This window comes from Coffea arabica, chromosome 6e, assembly GCF_036785885.1.
Source record: "Coffea arabica cultivar ET-39 chromosome 6e, Coffea Arabica ET-39 HiFi, whole genome shotgun sequence".
Lineage (NCBI taxonomy): Eukaryota > Viridiplantae > Streptophyta > Magnoliopsida > Gentianales > Rubiaceae > Coffea > Coffea arabica.
Genome location: NC_092321.1, coordinates 31,883,776 through 31,896,812, shown reverse-complemented (window position 1 = coordinate 31,896,812; position 13,037 = coordinate 31,883,776). Strand labels below are relative to the sequence as shown.

The 13,037-nt window shown below is 38.9% G+C and overlaps 1 pseudogene; it reads right to left on the bottom strand.

The window, feature by feature from the left end:
• Nucleotides 1-11,289: 11,289 nt before the first annotated feature.
• Nucleotides 11,290-12,830, bottom strand: LOC140009857 (uncharacterized; annotated as a pseudogene).
• Between the last annotated feature and the right edge of the window lie 207 nt (nt 12,831-13,037).

Below are 13,037 nucleotides of genomic sequence, written 5' to 3'. Positions count from 1 at the left end.
GTTTTGGAGGTAGATTGGAGGATCTAGACTAGCGTTTTGGTGGAAACTAGTATATTTTTGTATGAAATTAGTGACTCTTAAATTGTAACTTTTGTTACTTTTGGTTGGTGGTTTGTAATGATAAATGTTAGCCCTTAAAGTTGGCTTGTATATTCGAAGTACTTTTATTTAATTTGATGGTTGTTTTGTGGCTTGATATTAAGCTTGAACGAGTGCGTGAGTCCTGATGAGAGTTGGGCAGGCGTTCCGCTGATACCTTAGGGTTCACCCTAGGGAGAGGTGGGGTGTCACAGTTGGTATCAGAGTGCTAGGTTTGAAATACCTGGAGTAGGGTTAGGAGTTTTCAGTCGTGAACCTTTGATCATAGAACTTTGTGGTAAACCTTTAGCTAAGTTTTTGAATGGCACCAGTGATCGTAAGGTCCTAAACTTTAGTTTTGTGGGTTAATAGTAGGTCATGGAAGGAAATGATGGAGATGGATCACCTCTGAGGCACCTTCCAGCGATTCGTTATCGAGAGAGACCTTGGGACTCTCTTTGGCAGTGGACCCCAGTTCGTCGAACTAGGTCTTCATGTGATTGTTGGAGAACTTACTCGCACTCTAACGAAGTGGTGCTAGCTGTAAACGATGATCGGGGGATGGTTATTTGAGAAAACTAGAGTGGTTCGAGAGGATAATCTAGGACTGAGAGCTACTGTGGATAGGGATGTACGCGAGCCGAGCTACTCGCGAGTAGCTCGCGAGTAGCTCGGTCAACGACTCGGCTCGAACTCGGGTTGACCGAGTTCGAGCCGAGTTTCGAGTAACTCGAATGAAAATCGAGTCGAGTTTCGAGTCGAAATAGCCCAGCTCGAGTCGAGTCGAGTAGCTCGACGAGCCGGAGTTATTTAAATAATATATTTATAATTTAAATAATATATATGTATTATAATTATAAAATGACCATTATGGGTATAAGTTATATGAAATTTACAATATATCCTTCTTTATAATAAAATCCTATAATGGCAAAAAAGTAATAACATAATTGTAAAAAGACCTAAAATGAAAAAAATTTTCGAGCCTCGAGTATCGAGTCAAGCCTCGAGCCTAAAGGAAATTTTTCGAGTCAAGTCTCGAGTATAGATTTTTTGGGCTCGCTCGAGCTCGAGTCGAGCTCGAGCTTTGATGTATATGAGTCGAGTCGAGCTCGAGTATAGCAATACTCGAGCTCGACTCGCCTCGATTACACCCCTAACTGTGGATGTCCAAATTGCTAGAGTTCATGAACTGGAGACAGATGTACTTGAGGAGCGGAAAAAGGCTGAGGCTCTTCGTGAGCAGCTTCACGAGGTTAAGCGCGAACTTGCTAGGGTGGTACATGAAGTTAGAGATTGGACTGAGGGGATGATGGTTGAGTGTGTAACCTTGGTCGAACAACTGGTGGATGGCAAGATACTTGACGAGGGACTTGAGGTAAGAACTCCTAGTGCTGAAGATGAAATGATCCTACTGAAGTAGCAAATTCTTCTGGCTCCGCCAATCACTAAGCTAGTGATTTAGTCTACTTTAATAGTTTTTGTTCAAGATAGTCGGGGTGGTGCTTGTTCAAAGACCATTGTATTTTGCTTAACTATGCTTCCTATCTTTTGAAACACTTAAACGTTACTTATGAGGTGCTTGACTTTATTGTTCTATAACTTCTAACCTATGCTTTGAGTTGTGCATATTTGCAATTATTTCAGTGTCTCCCTTATTTATTTTTCGTTTTACATGATTAAAGTGTCATTTTCAAACTTTGCTTATGTATATTTATTTTACGTCATGCCTTTAGAAAATATTAAAATTATGGATGGTCAAAGAAGTAGAAGGGGCCGAGGGCGAGGGGTTAGGTAACCCCAAGCTCAAGGGGATGATTAGGAATAGACAATTGGACTGAACCAAGAACAAGAAAATGAAGTGGATAACCAAGTAGCAACTACTATTAATCGTATGACTGATATCTTTGCACGATTACCTGAGCGTCAAGGCCCTGAACCAATCAACCAACCTAGGAACCAAGAGAGAGGTGAGGATAGAGCTTTAGAGCGATTCTTGAAGTTTGCCCCACCTATGTTTCACGGAAGGTTTGATCCCAAAGCAGTAGAAAACTGGTTTGAAAGGATAATAAGGCACTAGTGAGAGCAAGAGGTTAGGGATTCTTCTTGAGCAACTTGTAAGTGAGTATTGGAGAGTGAGTTGGGGTGTGGAACTTTTATATTAAGGAATATGATTCCGTATTTTGTTATGTGTATAAGTGATGATAGTAATCCTTGTGGAGACTCAAGAACTTGTCCATATTAAGCAGAGATTAGTTAAGATTTATACTCTGGGGTAACCTGAGAGCAAAAGAACAGAAGAGTAATATGACCAGAGTTTTCCATTGTGAATAGTTACTTATTTTGATTCTCTGATTTGCCTGGCAGGCTAGCATTTGATTTGAGCCAATCAGTGGGATGACAAATTTGAGAGAGATGCATAAGCAAATAGATATTTTTCGAAAAGAGGTAGAATTTCAAAAGAAATTGGCTAACTACTGGGAAGGACGATGGAAACAAGAATATGCGGAGAAAATTGAGTTGCTATACAAGAAAGTGGAACTGGAAAAGAAATACAAAGGAAATTCTCAAGTTGGTCAGGTCGTGACGTCTCGTGTGGCTTGTGGATACTGTGGCAAATTTAACTACACTGAGACCGTGTGCTGGAGAAAGCAAGGAAAATGTCTGAGCTACGGTAGTGCCGAACATCGTGTTTCAAGTTGCCCTAGTGCCTCTAAAAAGAGGAAATACCCAACAACCTGCTAGGTCTGCTTCAAAGCAGTCGAGTGCCAGAGGGAGTGATTAATGCTAATGACTGTAAGAGGGATCCAAGTAGTGGAAGCTTTGCGAGTGGGGATGGATCTGATTCCACTCGAGGGATTGGGGTTGTAGTTTTATCCTAGTCTAGACTGGTACTTTTAGAGGTTGTAATCTTTTGTATAGGGGATAAAGTCCTTTTATTGTTTTGTACATTTGTGACTTAGCACGTTTTCCTATGATTTTGTCTATCTCTCATTTCTTTTGAAATGATTTGATGAAGTTACCCTTATTTGGTGTAACTATTATGATCTTTTATGACATATAAAAATTTACTTCTCTTTAATTGATTTTACGGCTTATATGTATATTTAATTTATTGTCCCATACCTTTAGACTTGTAATAAGATCATGAACGACACCTGAAAATAGTTTTGCAAACTCTGAGACAACACAAACTTTTTGCTAAGTTCAATAAATGTGAGTTTTGGTTGGAAGAAGTAGCCTTTTTAAGTCATATAATTTCTAAGGAAGGAATTACTGTGGATCCAACTAAGGTTGAAGCTGTTTCCAAGTGGAAACGACCAGAAAACCCTACCGAACTTTGGAGTTTCTTAAGGTTAGCCGGATACTACCGTCGATTTATCAAGGACTTTTCTAAAATTACCAAACCCTTAACTGAGTTGACTAAGAAGCATGACAAGTTTATTTGGGATTTTAAATGTGAGGAAAGATTTCAAGAGTTGAAAAAGTGTTTGATTGAGGCACCTGTGTTAGCATTGCCAAACGGAGGAGATGATTTTATGGTTTATACAGATGTTTCAAAGGATGGTTTAGGATGTGTATTGATGCAAAATGGAAAAGTGATTGCGTATGCCTCTCATAAGTTGAAACCTCATGAACAGAATTATCCGACCTATGACTTGGAGTTAGCGGCAGTAGTGTTTGCCTTGAAAAAGTGGAGACATTATCTATATGGAGTGACTTTCGAGATTTTCACAGATCACAAGAGTTTTAAGTATTTGTTCTCCCAGAAAGAGTTGAATTTGAGGCAACGTAGATGGGTGAAACTTTAGGAGGATTATGACTGTTCGCTTAACTATCACCCTAGAAAGGCTAACGTAGTGGCAGATGCCCTAAGTCATAGAGTGCAAGTGGCCAGTTTAATGGTGAGAGAATGACACATGCTAGAAGAAGTTAGTGTTTGGAATCCACGTCTTGAGCCACAAAGGGTAATCTTTGGGAATATTACTGTGAAATCTACTTTGTTAGAACGAATCAAAGAAGTTCAAAAAAGGAGACCCTGAAATGCAAAAATGGGTTGAGAAAGTTCAAAAAGGGAAAAAGTCTGATATCAATTTGGGGACCGATGGACTGTTAATGTTTAGAAATTAATTAGTGGTACCCAAGGATGACAGTCTAAAGAAGAAAATTTTGGACGAATCTCACCGTTCTAAGTATACGGTGTACCCTGGAGGTAATAAGATGTATCAAGACTTGAAGAGTCTGTATTGATAGGAGAATATGAAAAGGGAAATTGCCCAATTTGTTCGAGCTTGTCTCACTTGCCAACAGGTTAAAGCCGAACATCAGAAACCATCTGGATTATTACAGCCATTGGAGATATCTGAGTGGAAGTGAAAAAATATCACAATGGATTTCATATTAGGGCTACCAGGGACTCAGAGAGAACACGACACTATTTGGATAATAGTGGATCGATTGACCAAATCTGCTCACTTTTTGCCGATTAGTATGAAGTACTCCTTGGAGAAGTTGGCTAAGTTGTACTTGGACGAAATTATAAGATTGCATGGAATACCAGCGAGTATAGTCTCAGATCGGGACCCTAGGTTTGTGTCTCGATTTTGGCAAAAGATGCAAGAGAGTTTGGGGACTAAACTGTACCACTTACCACCCGCAGACCGATGTACAATCGGAAAGGACAATCCAAACTTTAGAGGATATGTTGAGGTCGTGTATGGTGAATTTTGGAGAAAATTGGAGTCAGTACCTTACGTTGGTGGAATTTGCTTATAACGATGGTTTTCATTCTTCAATACAAATCTCTTTATGGTCGAAAGTGTCGATCTTCGATTCATTGGGATGAAGTTGGAGAAAAAAAGATTTTGGACCCGACTACTGTACCTTGAGTTGAGAAATCTTATGAGAAGGTGAAATTAATTCGTCAGAGGATTCGAACGGCTCAAAGCCGCCAAAAGAGCTATGCGGATAATCGGAAAAAGGATTTAGAGTTTGAGGTTGGAGATAAAGTATTTCTTAAAATTACACCCTTGAAAGCAAATCTAATGACGGGAAAAGGGAAGAAGTAGAGTTTGATGGGAATTTGTCCTATGAAGAAAGCCCGGTAAAGATTTTAGATCGAAATGTGAAGGAGTTAAGACAAGCAAATCCCTCTAGTGAAAATTTTATGGAGAAATCATGGAATGGAGGAAGCGACTTGGGAAGTAGAAGAGGAGATCCAGAAGAAATATCCAGAGTTGTTCCTAAATCAAGGTATGAATTTCGAGAACGAAATTCTTTTAAGGGGGGAAAGACATGAGGACTTGAATTTTATTTTCTTACTTTTATTTTATTTTACTGGTTTATTTAATTATTTATTCACCCGTTTACTCCGAATAATGTATTTCATCCATTTTAAATCCATTTGCATGGAACAATGTCTCATTTATATTTTTAAAATGTTCCGTTAGCGAATTTAATTTTTCTGTGACTCGTTTAGCGAGAAATAGTGAATGCGTGACGCCCCGAAAGAATGAGTGTGAGAAACCGAAAATTTTTATATATTTTCGAGACATTATTTTGTATCAAGGAAACAAAATAATTTTATGCCTTTCTTCAATATTTATACATTTTTATAAGGGAATATAGTTTTCAAATCATTTCCTTGATACAAGTTAGACCACGTTAATTTTGAAGTATATTTTGGACGTGGGACCCGCAAGTGCGGTAAATGCATTATATTTTTGATAACTTGTTGGGATTTTGTATTAAGTGATATTATTTTACAAGGTGTTAAGATATTTGTATTGGAGAGACAAAAAGATAAGTTTTAAACCTAAAGGTGACAAGTGTCACCATCTAATTCACTCTTGACTTTGACCATTTAACTTTACCTTTACCATATAACAAAATTGACCCAAAAATCTCTTATTGTTTCTTTCTTGTTGGCCGGCCATGGAGAAGAGAAAGAGAGAGAGAGTTTCTTCAATTTTCCTTCATTTCTAGCTTGAATCTTGCAAACCTACCGGTTAAATTCCAAATTTCTCCACAAAAGTGAGTTGCTAAGTTAGTTTAAGGTGATTAGTGGAGTTGTTTGGAGGATTAAGGTGCCAAGTTGTTCCTTTTCTTGCATTTCAAGGTGAGTAGCTAGGGAATGCTTCCTTTGGTCTTGATAATGTCAAAGTAATGAGTTGTGTTGATTAAATGTGTGATTGGGTGAAAGATATCTTGATTTTGATTGAATTGGTGAAATTTTGTAATTATTGGGGATTTTTCTGTTTTCATATGAATATGATTATGTGGTCATGTATGATGATTGGAAATGATCTAGAATGAAGCTAGAAGGTGGAAAAAGTGGTTAATTGCTGGAAATTTCTGTTTTGGAAGGAAAATTGGAAAACCAGGGTTCATGTTCTTATATTCTGCCTGATTTTGTAGCTCATAGTTAGAGGCCAAATTGGCCTTGGGTTAAAACATGAAAGTTGTAGGGAATGACATTTTAGAGGTGCTTGCAAAATTTCAGGTCAATCGGAGCAGCGTATCTTGTGAAAAGATGGAATTACCCTTGCTGCCCTGTTTCTACCCGAATTTGAGAATTGCTTCTGTAATGGGTTATTTTGGTTGGGAATGCTTCAGAATTGGTTGTTGAGGTCTTCTGATGAATTGTAGCCCTGTTTCTTAGCTTTCGGATGGCTTTGGAATTACTGGATTTGGACTTAGGTAGCCTGATTTATGATGTTTGCACCAGAATATGATTTGTGAATCTGTTTTTCCGGTTCTGGTGTAGTAGATTGCATTTTTGACCTGGTTACACTCGAAACTGGGCTGAGTGACCTTCTGAAATATTGTAGCCCTATCTCTTAGCTTCGAAATGGTGTATCTTGAACCTCCATCCGAAAATCGTAGTGCCAATGGTGCCAAAACCGTATAATGATGTCAAAAACTGTTTTTCTGGTTTTGAGCTTAACTTTCATTTCCGGACTTTTCCCTAGCTTGACTTGTACTTGTACTACTGGGAGCTTGCTGAATGGCTATTGAATGAACTTATTGTTGTGTGTGTACCTTTGGGTTTGAATGAGGAAATAATGAAGCCATGATGGCTGGAAAAGTTAGCAAATTTAATGGAAGTGTTGTCCGAGCTTTGAAAGGACTTGATTGCATTGAGTTTGTGATCTAAGACTTGGATTTGAGCAAGGCAATGATATATGATGGATGGTTTCTGAGCCATGGGGGTGAGTGATCTCAAACTATTTCCAAAGCTATTTATGAACCGTTTCTTGCATTATTTACTCGATTGCATATCATGTGTGCTTGCATGTGAATTCATGATATGATTTTGGCTTCCATGAGTTCTTGGGGAATCTTGTGCTGAACACCAACGTCTCCACCTCTGTTCACTTGGAGCAAATGGCTCCGGAGCTCAAAAAGGGGCTCCCTCTTACTGTTAATGTTAAATGATCTATTTGAGCGTTGGGTGTTCAAGTGCTATGATTTCACTGGCTCACAAGAGCAAAAGACGTACATTTGATCTCTGAATCATGACATCATTGGAATACATTACTGTGAAATATATTTGATGACTGATTTTACTGGTTACTCGCTGAGCTTCTAGCTCACCCCAAAACGATTTTATTCCCCTCCACAGGGCTCAAGGCGAAGGAAGAACTTGTAGTACTTATTCACGTGACTGGATGGCTTATTTGGAATTGTTTCCGCTTCGTTTATGACATGTAATTATTAGAGATTTGGATGTATATTTGTGGACCATGTGATGTATATTTGAGATTTATCTTGTAATTTATTTGAGGACTGTAGTGAGCGACTGAGTCCCGACGAGAGCTGGGCAGGCGGTCCGCCGAACCCTGGGGTACGCCCTTGGGGGAGGTGAGGCTGTCACAGAATGCACGTTTTTTGAGGTAAATTCGGTCCGAGAGTGCAATAATCTTGGGGAATTAGGAATGATTAATAGTAGACTAAAAAAAGTTAATTGAGGGATTAGATGTGAGTGAGTTGAGTTAAGCTCAATTAGGAGCACTAATTGTACACTAATCGATTGTTGACTTTTGAGCACTAAGACCACCTTTATGTCCATCTTTCTTACACACTATCACATCACTTACCTACTAACCAAAACCCTTCTTTCTTCTCCTTGCTTTGGCCGATCCCTCTCCCCCCATTTCCCCTAAAAAATTTCAGCTTTTGTCTTCTATTCTTGCTCCACAAAAGCTCTCCAAATTTGCTTCTTGTCTTGGGTCTTCATACAAGCTTGGAAGGTGATTTGATCAAGGAAGAAACTTGGTGATTTAAGAGCTCAAATTCTAGTGTTTAGTCTTCATCTTGGCAGCAAGGTAATCATTCAAGAAACCCTCAACTTTTCCTCTCAAATCTTAGTAGTAAGTTAGTTTAGTTAATTTAGTTGTTGGATTGTTGATGGGTTCACAAGAACCTTGACATTAGGTAGTGGACTTGAGGTGGCTTGATAGGTAGAGGCCTTGAGGATTTTGTGTGTTTATTTGCTTATTTGTTACTTGCTTTGATGAGATATGGTGTAGTTTGAGTTGGAAAGTTGGAAAGAAAGCTAGATGAATGAAAGTGCATGCTGTCCGAATTTTGTCCTGTTGAAACCTTCATGTTAATTTCAAAATTTTGATGTTATTTTGGTGCAGTAATGCTTGATACATGTTGGTGGTTATGTGTATGAAACATCTCCCAAAAAGCTTTCCATTTGGTTGTGTAAAAGTGGAGTGAAAGTGAGGAAGAAATCTGGAATTTTTCTTTTCAGGTGACCACAACCAGTATTCATGTTTTTGGTCATAACTTTTTGTTTGAGAGTTGAAATTGAGTGCCGTTTGTGGCATCCGAAACTAGACTCTGGGAGCTTTCCGTTGGTATAAAATACACCTCTTAATTCATTTCCTATGAGCCATAGTGATCCGGCAAAGATGACTGAAATTCTTCACTGCATTCATCCGAGAAACAGTCTTAGCTGCAGTTTGTAGCGCAATTGTGCCTATCTTGCAAACTGAATTTTAAGACAATTTCTTCTAGTGAATTGTATCATTTTGAATCTAGTTTCCAACACCACAAACCACACTAAATTTTGAGTTGTGTAGCTCTAGTTTTGATGAGATTTTGAAACTCTATCCAGTACGTCAGAACTGGAATTTCGTAAAACAGGTCCTGAAAATCAGTTTTCTTAGAACTGTTGTATCTTGATGTAGAAAGGCCTGAATTGAGTTCTGTCTATTGTATTTAAAACTTGGTTTTGATTTTTAATTGTGGCATAAATTTCAAAAGCTGGTTCCACTTCTACGAATTTTGCTGAATTTCCAAACTTCACTAAATTTGCAAGCCTGTTTTGCTCTGTCCTATCTAGAACATTGATTTTGAGCTAAAATTTAAATGACTTCGAATTGGAGTCTGAGAAAAGTGTCTTCTAGAAAGTTTTAGTGCTTTGAGTCTAGTTTTCAACGGTATAAATTTTTCAATTTTGGACATACAAAACTCGAGATGTGATTTTTCCAAGGAGTGTCGTACTAACCTGGAAATTTTCTGTTTTCAAACAAATGCTTCTTTTAAGAACTTTCCACCTTCCTTTGTGATTGTTTCACTGTTTTAGGTGTGATTTCATGGTTGAATACACGGTTCCTTTGGAACTTTAAACTTTCATTTCAAATCTTGGTTTTCGAAGGTTAAACCTCTCTTGATGCATTTTCTTAGTCATATAACTCCCTTGATTTATAGCACCTCTCTTTATACTTAAATTTGAGATTTCAACCCCTATTGGCCCCGATTTCCATGAGTTTGAACTCTAAAAAGGGAGCGTTTTGACTAGAGTAATTCTTGGTGAATTTCACTAGTTTTATACTTGAACCTTGGGAACCTTAGCCTTAACATTTGCTATGAAGTGAGTAGAATTTTGGATGAGATTTGATTCCATTTGTTTAAAAATGTGAACGCTATTTATATTCTAAAGTTTGGACATGAGATTTGAAGTTTTGGGAGATGAAAACCATTTATCCTTTTTTCTTGATTTTCATGTCGAAAGTGAAAATGGTATTTTCTCTTGGATTGAGATTTACTTAGCACGACTTGAATCAAAAAGGACTTTCGAGCTCTCTTTGAGCACTATTTCAACGTTTTAGCTAGAAAAGCTTCTTTAACTTGATTCGAACTTGTGATTTGGAGAATGGGTAGCAGAAAAAATGTCTTTCTTTTAAACCTTGGTCGAGCACCTAGGTAATTATGATTGTACATATTTCAGGTGGTCACGAAGACGCTGAAGAGCTCGTCTGACTACTCGCTTCGCTCTTGTTTTGCCCTTGACTTGTGGTGAGTGTCAAGTGTATGTTAAATGCTGATGTGATTTAAATGTTATTTGTACAAGTGCTATACATGATACGTGAACTTGCTGAGACGAGGGTGTACTTTATCGCCCTCGGCCTCTCTCTTTCCTGATTACATGATACTTGTTACATGAATATATATGACTTATACTTGTGCATGAACATGTTTTAAGTCGTGAGCACTGAACGGCTAGAAATATCACGCCCTATTCGAGTAGGAGGTACCGCTCACCCGGACTCAGTGCTATGATAGACTCAAAGTCGATTGGATCATTGTGTCGTCGATCAAATACACGTGTGGGGACGCCCCAACCCATTGGCTAACCTTGTAACTCGAGCCAGCAAGGGTTTGGTCGAGAAGTTTGGTGAATCTTGAAAAATATGGAAAAAATGCACTTTTCATCCTCAAAGTTTGGGTTCTTGACCAATTTCACCTCAAAGTTTCACCAAAAACACATTTCATCCTCAAAGATCCGTAATTTTGTCAAATTAAGGACAATTGACGGAAATTTGCATGTGAGCCGTTAGAACCAACTTTAAACCCAACAAAAATGGGTAAAACTAAATGGAGCCATTTTTTTAATGGAACAATAATTTGCAACGGGACAAAAACCAACATTCTTTTCCTTCTTCCCTCTCCTTCATTATGATCCACACACACCGCACTATCCTTCCTTCCTTCCTCTCTTTGCTCTTTCTCTCTCAGAGAGTGAGAGAGAGGGAAGGGGAAATGAGTTTTAGGGATTTTTCCGTTCTTTTCTTTCTCTGCACCTATCTCACCCCTATCGTTCATGCCTCACGCCTCACGCCTAATGACCCACGACCCTTTCAGTACCCTCATGCCTAATGCTCATGCTATTATCTCTTTCGCTACATTAAAAGCTAGCTAACAAGCTGCAGATGGATTGGTCAAGGAATTAAAGAAGTGTGGTTTTGGGGCCATGGAAAATGGGCTCTTACTGGAAGAGTTTTCACCAACTCTGCCGACCCTTTCGCAAGAAGGGCACATGGTCAGTGTAGCCATTGGCAATTGCATGCATGTACAAGGGCTGCGCTAGTTTTAGCGCTTTCAGTTCTTGTAGCTCCTTCTCCAGCCTCCTGTTCTCGTCCGTCAGCGTCTCGTAGCATTTCTTCAAGAACTCGCAGTCTACTTCCGTTTGCTTAAGCTTCGTCCTGGGTATAGCCAAGAAAAAAGCCCCCCTCCATTATTTCAAATAGACAAAATTTATGCATATCTCAAAAAACTGGCTCGCACGATCGATTCTGTTTTTCCTCAACATTGTTAATCTTCGGGAATGAGGGATGAAGAAGCAAGTACCTGGCTCTTCTGTTCTGAAACCACACCTCAACTTGTCGAGGCCTTAAATTCAGTTCCCTCGCCAAATCTTGCTTTTGCTTTTGCAAAATCAGCATATATGTAGGTATATACACACGATTTAATTTGCCCTGTGAAATGATTGTTCAAATGTTAAAAAAAAAAGAGCAAGGAATGTTATACTATTACGTGTGAAAATAAATCAACTAGCTAGCCACAGAGAGAGAAAGAGAGAGAGAGAGAGATGTTATCGGATTGAGAGTGCTATGCTGCTTGAAGCTCTCTTCCAAAAGAGCAGACTGAGCTTTTGTGAGGCAAAGCTTCTTCCTTCCATTAGAACCATCATCATCTTCATCACTTACTCTTGAGGAAACTGTCTCGATCTCCACCTCTTCGCTGCTACCGAGCTCTCTCTCCCTCTTCACGCTATTATTGGAAAAGGATGACGCAGCACTATCTTGACGATGCAAGTCAGCAGCAGAAAGTGGAGGCTCATTATTGGAGGCCTTATTAGCAGAGTGACTGAGAGGAAGAAGGAAACATTTGTCTATAGTTGCAGCAGAGTTTGACATCCATTCATTCATGTCGTCAACAGATTTCGCGACCTTAAAGATTTTGTCATCAGATTTGACTCCCATTGCTGTCACAGACGCGTTTACAAGCCTTAAAGAATCCTTGAACAAGACATTGCAGTCTTTCAAAGCTGTCAAAGTTCTTGAATCTTTGACCTCAGAGATTGCCTTTTCATTAGCTGAAATCAAGTCCTCTAGTTGATTGATAGCAGCACGGAGAGAGAGGGTGAAAATTCTTGATGGGGTGGTCTTGATCTCGCCTAAATCGGTGGAGAAATTCATGCGGAGGCACCATATAGAGTCAAAACATGAGGTTGGTTTTGGAGTCAGATTGCAGATGGCACGAATTGCTCTATCTGGAGTTGAAGCGGAGAGTAACTCAGACTCTTTTTCTTGTATGAGAGCTATGGAAACTGTGATGATTGAACCGATGATAACCGTGAATAAGATGATGAAAAAGACGTAGCTCCTTATCTTCCTTTTCTGTCTCGAAGCTTGATCTTCCATCAGCTGCCTATCCTTATTGGTGACTGAGTTCATATTTGATTTCCACACTTTCTTATGAGATTTGTTTGAGAATAAGGAGATGATTCTTGTCGAGTGGGGATATGGACTGGAAAAGATATAGTAGCTGCTTGATTATCTTCCAAACAGACAAGTATAGATACTGTTCAAGTTTTGTGGAAATAGTCAAGTCAATTCTGGCCTCATCTATTATAAGTCTCTGAGCCAATGAAACAAGAAGTC